The sequence below is a fragment of the Suricata suricatta genome, chromosome 9 (assembly GCF_006229205.1).
Source record: "Suricata suricatta isolate VVHF042 chromosome 9, meerkat_22Aug2017_6uvM2_HiC, whole genome shotgun sequence".
In the NCBI taxonomy this organism is placed as follows: Eukaryota; Metazoa; Chordata; class Mammalia; order Carnivora; family Herpestidae; genus Suricata; species Suricata suricatta.
In genome coordinates this window covers 110,191,714-110,201,602 of record NC_043708.1, presented here as the reverse complement: position 1 = coordinate 110,201,602, position 9,889 = coordinate 110,191,714, and positions in this window count along the sequence as shown.

The following is a 9,889-nucleotide window of genomic DNA, read 5'->3' as shown; positions in this document are numbered from 1 at the left end:
GCCATCTCTAGTGACAGTCCAGGTAGCCAAACAGTAACTTCTGTAACTACTGGCCCCGGATGGTCAGAACTTGATTAATAACTGACAGGTTCCCTACTTTTTGTCCCTCCTTCCAACTTAGAATCAACCAGAAAAAGCTGAACAGGCACTCCTGACCAATCACACGGATGTCTGACTTCTAGTCGGTCCCCTGGCAACATCCCTATGCCAACAGCCTTCAATGGGACCACACTCGAGGCCTCCGCATTTCCATCATACAGCCTTCCCACTCCCCTGCCTGCCTCTGGAGCTCTGCCGGGACAGAAGCGACGGAGGCTGACTACCTTCCAGAGCAAGCTTCTCATAAATAGTCCTTGCTTTTCTCATTTGGTTGGTCTTCATTTATTTCCATAAATGACAGAAATTGCCTTCCATTTAAAAAAGCTGCTCTTTTTGAGAAGAGACTGCATGTAAAAGCGGGAAGACCCATTAAGAGGCAGTTGCAATATTCCAGGCAAGAGATGATGGTGGTTTGGACCAACCTGGCAACGGGGCAGGTTGACTGGAAGGAGGTAGATTCTGGTTATAGGTATTTACAGTTTTTTAATTTTAATAAAAAGTAATTATAGATTCACAGGAGGTTGCAAAGGAAGGCACAAAGAAGTCCATGTACATCTCCACCGGGCCCCCTCTGTCTCTCATAACCCCAGCAGTGTAGCAAAACCAAAACATTGGTAATTTACTCAGATTTCACCAGTTACACGCTCGTGTGTGTTTGCGCGCAACTCTATTCAATTTTTGTCGCATGTGAGCCTGAAGTAACCACCACCACAATCAAGAGGCCCGACCATACCATTGCCATGAGGTCCCTCGTGTGGCCCCTTTTTAGCCACATCCCTCCCTTCCCATTCCTGACCTCCAGCAGCCACCAATCTGCAGCTCTGTAATTATGTTACCCACAATTGTTACACACACGGGATCATGCAGAATGTATTATTATGAGAACGGCTTTTTCACGCCATGTAGTTCTTGGGAAATTCATCCACATTGCTGCATGTAGCACTAGCTCACTCCCTGCAGGGGTGTGCCAGCGGGTGTCTAACAGCTCACTTGGGTAGTTTCCAGGTTTGGACGTCTGGAGAGTTTCCAGGTTTGGGCTATTGCAAATGAAACTGCTTAGGAGCCCTGTGGACAAGTTCCTCCATGAGTTCCTCTGGGATAAATATGATTGCCAGGCCCTCAGTTAAGTCCATTTTTAGTTTTGAAAGGAACTGGTTATATGGTGAAGACAGAGCCACAGGATCAACCTGACAGGTTTGATGTGGGTGGGAGAGAAAAGACAGGAGTCAGGGAAGGTTTGAAAGGAACTTAGCGCCGTGCTGGGGCACAGTAAGGGCTCATGGCAGCTAAAGGGAAGCTATGCCAGTGACAGCAAACACAACGCACACTGTGGGGAAATGAGAAGTGACATATAGTAGGTCATGGGCACCGGGGAGTCACTCAGAGGACACTCAGGGCATAGAGACCCCTTTGATTACCTGCATGTATTAAAAGTAAAAGAGAGGAGTTCTGCTTTTTCTTGGGATGCAGAAAGCCACAAGAAAACATCCCTTCTATTCTTTTTAAAAATTTTTTAATGTTCATTTGTTATTGAGAGACAGCATAAGCTGGGAGGAGCAGAGAGAGGGGGAGACACAGAATCCAAAACAGGCTCTAGGCTCTGAGCTGTCAGCACAGAGCCCGACGCGGAGCTCGAACTCACAAACCGTGAGATCATGACCCAAGCCAAAGCCGGACGCTCAACCGACTGAGCCGTCCAGGTGCCCCACATCCCTTCTATTCTAATAAGACGGGGCCAGATAAGCTACTAACTAAAAGTTTTAACATCCACCAGAGAGTTGAGGTCGTTGTGAGCAACCAAGGGAACCGAACTCCCAAGAGTGAAAAGTGCCTCTTAGGAAAAGACAGGACAGTTTGCCTCTGGAACTCAGGCTAGGGGCAGGGTAGCTGCCCCACCTTTCCCAGGAGTGGGAGGAGCAGGGGAGGGGAAAGACCCGGCCCCACTGCACGTGCACGGGGTGATTGGCTGGAGGGCAGTCTCAGCGACCTCACTTGTTTCTCCAAGAGATTCTCTCTAACAAACCACTCCAGGTGGGGCTGGTTTCGGGGGCAGCCGACACTGATCCCAGGGCTTCAGGAGGAGACAGAAACTAAAAGCCTCTGTTTCTGGGGAGGATAAAAGTCCACGCCGCCAATTCCCCTGGAGGTGCGGGAACCGCCCTTCTGTCTAAGTCCACCGACAGACACAGGGGGAGGGGCAGGAACGCTGCCAGGACCCACCCTGAGTCGCAGGTGCCAGGTTCTGGGAGGCTGGCCTGGAGAGTGGAGAAACAGTAACAGCAGTCTACCACTAGGGGGGGAGCAAGAGCACGCGGAGGGACGACTCAGCTGCTGGAGGCAGGCAGGGACCTCTGAAGGCTGAAGGTGGAACCGCAACAGCGAGAGAAACGCTCGAGAACCCTAGGCCGCCTGCAAGAAGCCCACTCTAAATATAAAGACCTAGGTTGGTTAAAAGCAAAAGGAGGACAAGCAGACATGCCATGCAAACACAAAGCCAAAGAAATATCAAGCGCCTATACCGACGTAAGACAAAGCAGACCTCAGAACAGAGAATATTTCCAGGAATAAAACAATGATAAACGGGTCAAGTTCATCAAGAGGAAAACTAACCTCAGTGGGTAGAACAGACCTCCAGGACACATCTAATTACAACTGAAAGCACTGAAAGCAGAAGTGGACAGATCCACTTCTCCTTTAATACTTCAAAGAACGAGTGAATAGACAGAAAACCAGTCTGGATGTGAATAACTCACATAACAGTTAACCGACTAAACCCGACTGACATTTACAGGACACTCCACCCAACGACAGTGGAATACACATTCTTTTCGCAGCACGTGGAACTGGACCAATATTGATCGTGTTCTGAGCCATAAAACGAATCTCAACAAATTAAACATAATGAAAATCATACAAGTATGTTCTCTCATCATAATACAACTATAAATCAATAACTGAAAGATATCAGGAAAATATTTGGAAGTTAAACGATATATATTTTTAAATAATTCATAATTCCAAGAAGAAATCATGAAAGTAATTGGAAATCTTTTCATGAAATAAAATACAAACACAACCCAGGAAACTTTGTGGGACAGAGTTTAAAGCACTGCTTAGAAGGAAATGATAGCATTGCATGTTTCTATTAGAGAATGCAGAATAAGTTGGTGACCTAGTTTAGGTAGAGATTTCTTAGATAGAACAAACAGTACAATCTATTTTAAAAAATGATTGTATTGGCTTTCACCAAAATTAAAAACTTCTGCTTTTCCAAAGGTACTAGTAAGAAAACGAAAATACAAACTCCAGATTGGGAGAAAATATTTGCAAAACACATTAGCCATTAGGGTATGGGAAATTAAAAACATAATGAAATACCAAATACAACTACATACCTATTAGAATGGCTTTAAAAAAAAAAGACAATACAAAGTGCTGGCAATGGCCGCTTTGTGGAGCGTTGGCCGCTTTGGAAAAGTCTGGCAGTTTCTCGTACAGTTAAACACGCACTTATCGTATGACTCAGTAACAACATTCCTAGATGTTTACCCAAGAAAACTGAAGACGCACGTCCACTCAAAGATACGAATGTGAATGATAGCAGCATGTAAGTTATTCCTTAATGTATCCAAATTAATTTAAAAGTGAATGAGACAATTGCTGTGCATCGGGCCTTGATGTCACACAGCCTGAAAACAGAGTCCTGCACCCTCTGGTGGCTGCCAGGTACAGTGACGGTTTGTTTTCTGGCAGAGAAGGTCCCAAACAGCCGGGACCCAGGGCAGAGGCCAAGGCCCCATCACTTGCCCAGCACGGGTGCACTGCCGGCTGGATCAAGTCCCTTGGGCCCAGGATTTGGTTGCCCAAATCACCGCAGGCACCGTCCCCACGTTTTTTAGGGGGTGCGTATATTGATACCACAAACAGGGGATTCCATCAGGACTTGGTTATTTAATCAGATGTTACCAAGCCCAGCAGGGAGAAGGCAGAGGATGTAACCTATTTAAAAGCAAACAAGCAAAGACTTAAAAGCTTCTCAAAAAGGAAAAGAAATGACAAATTATCAACCTCACAGGGTATTCCAGCTGACCACAAGTTTCCAGCAAGTAGCAGTAACTCAAGTGGTAGGCTTTTTGTACTTTTTCTGTGAGCTTTGCATCCTGTCTCTGCATCCTGAGAGGGGCAGTTAAGACTGTAAGGAAATATTGTGTCCCTTTTGTTTGGACCCAGATATCAGGGTCCCGTTTAACCCCAGTGCAGATCCGGGGTACGGGGAAGCATGCCAAACACCCGGGGCCGAATAATCATGGGCAACACCGACTGCATGAGAAAACACGATAATACAGGGGTCTACTCGCTGGCCTTTTACCCAGGACTTTTGTATCCGTTGCCAAGATAAAAACTGGCCTGTGGTTATTCATCACGAGGGTGGGTAGGGTGACACCGTTATCTTTGTCAGATTTCTGTGTCGGGATTATGTGAGCTTCACAAAATCAATTCAGAAGCATAAAATCAATATCGTCTTCCCCCACATACTCTGTAAAAGTTTAGCATAGAAATGACCTGCTTCCCCAGTCTGAAATAACTCATTTCCAAACCTCTCTACCGGTGGTGTCTTTTTTAGAGATGACAGCTTGTAAAGTTTCTTCTGCGGTTATTGGCCTTTCACTCACTGAGTCAATTTTGGCAATTTGCAAATATATTCCTAGAATGTTATTATTCAGTGTTGAAACACTAATTAATAAGCATGGAATTGTATGTACGATTCTCATAAGTTTCAAAAATAATCTTCATGACTGTGTTAATATTCCCTTTCTAAACTTGTATTTTGCATTATTCGTTTTCTTTTTTAAAAAAAATTTTAATGTTTATTTATTTTTGAGAGACAGAGACAGAGCGTGAGCAGGGGAGGGCAGAAAGAGAGGGAGACGCAGAATCCGAAGCAGGCTCCAGGCTCTGAGCTGTCAGCACAGAGCCCGACACGGGGCATGAACCCACGAACCATGAGATCATGACCTGAACTGAAATCAGATGCTTAACCGACTGAGCCACCCAGGCACCCCTGTATTATTCGTTTTCTTGACTAGACTAGTTGGTGGCTTGTCTACTTTATTTTTTTTAATTCATTTTGTTTTTATTTTTAGAGAGGGGGAGAGAGAGAGAGAGAGAGAGCACACACTCAAGCCAAGGAGAGGGACAGAGAATCTCAAGCAGGCTCCACGTTCAGTGCAGAGCCCAGCGCAGGGCTTGATACCATAACCCTGGGATTATGACCTGAGATGAAAATCAAGAGTCAGATGATGCTCAACCAACAGAGCCACCCAGGTGCCCCTTCCCATAAAGAACAATCTAAGTATGAAGTATACTACTTCTAAGAGGAATTTTGCTTTCCTTCCCTGAGCCACGTTTTGAATTGTTGTTTCCAGGAGTCATGATTCCAAAGAGTTGCAGAGGAAGGAGATGAAGGTTTGAACAGTGGTCTGGCTATGCTTCAAAGCACAGGCATATGGCTTTGGGTCTGGTCCCAGATGCCTTTGAGGATCTGGTGGAAACCACGCCCCTGTCTCCAGAAATAAGCCTGTGTTTGAATCCTGACTCCCGTATTTACTAGCTGGGGGAAGTGGGGCAAGTCACATGGCCTCTTCATGCGTCCGCTTCCCCGTCTGCAAAATGGGAATAGTAACAGTACCACCTTTATAGGGTCATTGTGAGGAGTAGAGATGAACATTCATATAGCATTTAGGGCAGAGCCTGGCACATGGCTGTGTTCAAGACATTAGCTATCATTGTCATCATTACTTTTTTAAAATTTTTATTTAATTAATTTATTTTTTTAGTGTTTCTTTATCTCTGAGAGAGAGAACAGAGTGCAAGCAGGGGAGGGACAGAGAGAGAGGGGGAACAGAATCCAAAGCACGCTCTAGCGTCAGAGCTGGTCAGCACAGAGCCCGATGCAGGGTTGGAACTCACAGACTGAGAGATCATGACCTGAGCCAAGGTCGGACACTTACGACTGAGCCACCCAGGTGCCCTCATTATCATTATTGATGTCCTCCTGCCCCATCATTTTCTCCTCACCTGCCCTACCTCCAAAAGTTGCTTGTGCTTCCCCAAGCCAAGGGCCAGATCTGAAGTGGCTTCGTGAACCTAGGCAGGCTGTGGGGTGATGGAAAGTTGCCCTAAAGAGGCACGAAAAGAGGGAGGGACCAGGGAGGACATGGTGGAAACAAGCAGAGGAAAGAGGCTGAGAGAGCTTCCTCCAGGCTGGAGAGATGGGGCTGTGCCTTTGCTAGTAGCAAGGACAGCGTGAGGGGAGGCGGTGAACCTCAAGGGACACGGCTGCGTGGTGTCCTTGTGCCCCACCTTTCGGGAAGCAGAGAGGCTCACCCTGGGCAGTTCACTTAGCGGGCCAGCGTGCATGGCCTGGAGTGGACCCAACACCTCAGGGCCCCTCCCTCTCTGTTGTTCTGGGTCTTTTGAAACCCCTAGAGTAGGGGTGCCTGGGTGGCTCATTCAGTTAAGCGTACGGCTTCGGCTCAGGTCATGATCTCACGGTTCTTGGGTTCGAGCCCCACGTAGGGCTCTGTGCTGACAGCTAGCTCAGAGCCTGGAGCCCATCTTCGGGTTCTGTGTCTCCCTCCCTCTCTCTGCCTCTTCCCCACTCACACACTCTCTCTCAAAAATAAATAAAAAACATTTTAAAAATTAAAAAAAAAGAAACCCCTAGAGTAAACCAACTCAGGACATCGAATTTCCCACCTAGTAGCCAGAGACTCAAAATTAAATTTCATTTTGAAGAATTAAAAAAACAACAACCCCGAAGTGATTTCACATAGCCAAGGAATATGGAAACCCAAATCCACACTGCTTCCCCGGCCTTCAGCATTTAGAGTTCCACTGCTGAAGTTTTTTCAGGACCTTTTCATTCTCAGAAAGTTCCACTACAGTTTCCAGGGTGACATGTGTCATGTGCACCTGTGGGTCCCAGATTCTGGCTGCCCTCCTGACCGGTACCCACAGGCCCCAGTGAGGTTCCTGGGGTGTGGGCAGCACCCTTCATTCTCCCTGGCCAGCTGGTGCCCACCTTGCCCACGGGCACCAATTGCATGATTCAATCTGCGGGATGTTGTGCTGTGCTTCCCGCAAACTCTGTGGTTGCAGCAGGTACCTGGATGCAGCCATACGGAGGAGCCGCTGCAGAGGACTCAGCCCTGTGAGTGGCCGCAGGGCTCAGTGGCCGTGATTGGGCAGCCAGGGGGCTTTGGCCTCTTGTCGTGGGTGGGAAGAGGAAGAGATGCCTGGCGGGAGCTGGGAAATAGGGCCCCCACCCCAGGCTGGAGGGGTAGGGGCCATCGATCTCACTCAGTCTGGAATCTGCAGGGCCCGCAGGAACCTCCCTCAGGAGGCTGGCCTGAAGGGTGGCATCTGGGGTGACACATGGCCAGGGGTGGGGGTTTGGTGCAGTGCTGGCGCTGTGGGATCAGGCTGAGATGAGAGACCTCCAATGCAGAGGGGTGGGCCCTGTCTCTTCAGGGTCAACATTGAGAGGCTTTGTTTTCATGAAATCTGTAAATATCCTCACAGGCTCCTCCATCCCTCGCCCAGCAGTCTATTAAAGTACTCTCTTAAGAGTCAATTCTATGGATTGAAAGCTCCTCACCTAAAAGTCAGGAAGGGTGTTGGGCCAGCTCTGCTGCGTCCCCCTGGCTGCTCTGAGGTAGCGGCAGTCCCCAGGCCTGTCCCCCCACAGCATGGGCTTTGCATGGCTCACCTTTCCTCTCCCGCTCTCCCTTCCCGTCTCCACCCTCCCCTCTCTTCTCATCTCCTGCCCAGTTCTCTGGCACATGAGGAGCCTAGCCCCTTAGGGCACAGATGGGGAGATGGAGGCCTACCAGAAGGGAGAGTTAGGACCACAGGTAGGTCCCCTGCCACTTGCATGGCGTCTGCTCTCTGTCCTTCCAGCTCTCCAGCCATGCCCATCCCAGATTGTTAAGACTTAACCGATTCTGTGGCCTAGACCTAAGAGGAGGCTGAAGGGAAGCCCGCTGTGCCTCGAGGTATTTCTAACAGCATCATCTGAGAGTTGTGAGCTTCTCTGCACTGGGGCTGAGCAAGCCCCGGGTGGGGGTGAGGGGTATTGGGCACGTGTGCAGGAGGCCCTTTGCAACCTAGGTGGATTCCTGTACATGCATGCCTAGGTGTGCTGGTGGAGACCCTCTGGCTCTGTGAACCTGGGAGGGAAGTGCTGAGTCATGCCTCCCTTCTTCCCCCCCTACCCCCAGGAGGGGGTTGAGTGCTGAGCTCAGGTGGGGCACACAAGCTTTGCCAGGACCAAGAGGGACGCTGTGTGGCATTGAGGACCTCACAGACAGGTCAAACCCCACAGTGTTCTCTTGCCCCACAGTGTTCTCTTGGAATGTGAAGGATCCCAAGCAATCCCTCTTTTTGGATTCAGGTGGGGAAGGCAATCCCGCTCCTCCTGCTGGTGCTCCTCCTGCTGGTGCTCCTCCTGCTGTGGTGCTCCTCCACCCTCTGGTCCCTGGAGGGCAGGCAGCCCTCTGCCCCAGAGCACTGTGCGTCCCAGGAGCCTTTCTTGAGCTGAAGGCACGGATATCCCCCCTTGAATATAGCAGCACACACCTGGTGTGTGGCCCTGGCCTGAGTTAGAGCATGGGGTCTGGCACTGGGTCTGTCTTGAACTCACCCGTGGCTCAGACAGGCTCCCATTCTGGGCTTCAGCTGTCTGACCTGAGAATTGGGGACTTTTGACTCTACCTCATAGGGTCCATCTGTCTGGAATTTGGGGACCTTGTCTGAGACCTCCCTTGCTCACTCCTGGGGACTGCTAGAAAGGAGAGGCGAGAGGCTGGAATCAGGACAGCCTCCATGATTTATACATGGGCAAGGGGTACAGCAGAATGGGGACCCTTGGATGACAGGCTTCTCCAGCCCCTCATGGAGAGTGACAGGGTCTCAGCACCCACCCTGTGCCTCATCCTGCTGACTGGGCTAGGGAGTGGCCCAAGGGCTCCGGTGTGCTGGGGCCAGGACCCTTCTAGAACTGTGTGGCTCCAAGAAGCCCTTCTTCTCCACCCATTGCTTCCAAGGGTTCTGAGGCATGAATAGAGTGGCAACCAAAGTGATCTGAAGGGGTGGGCCCCACAGTACCTCCTCCCATCACCCCCTACCCCGTGCCTGCGCCTGTAACAGTGGCTCACTGGCTCTCGGAGAATTGGCCCTGGACCCTAGACCCCTGGTTCTTAGACCAAGTGCATTGCCCTTTCTCACTAGTGTTCAACCTCTAGGAAGGAAGGAGGCTGGCAGGGCCCAGTGCATGAGGAGAAGATATCCTAAGGCCTTGTGGGAAGGGTGGAGGGGAGGGGCCTTCCTTCTGCCTCTTCCTACCCAGACTCAGTGACTAGCATTCCAGGACCTTGGGCTACCCTGCAGCCGGGGCAGAGGTGGGAAGGCAGAAGCTGCGGGGCCTCCCTCAGTCTCCCCCTCCCACCCCCGCTTCACCCTCGGCCAAGTAGCTTCTTGTCCCTTCCCTTCCTGGGAGATGCCACCTGCCTTCACAAGGCCCTGCTATCTCCCCAGGGCTGTCTCGCTAGGTGTCTCTCCTCCCTTCCCTGCAAGCTACCTGAGAGCAAGACCAACACTCAGCCCCAGGCCAGGCCCAGCATTCAGTAGGAGCTCAATATGTGAGTAAGGCAGTCAGTGGCTGGTAGAGTGAGTGACTGGGGGAGAAACTGAGGGGGTGGGAGGGCAAGGCTGCAGGAGGAGGGGAGGT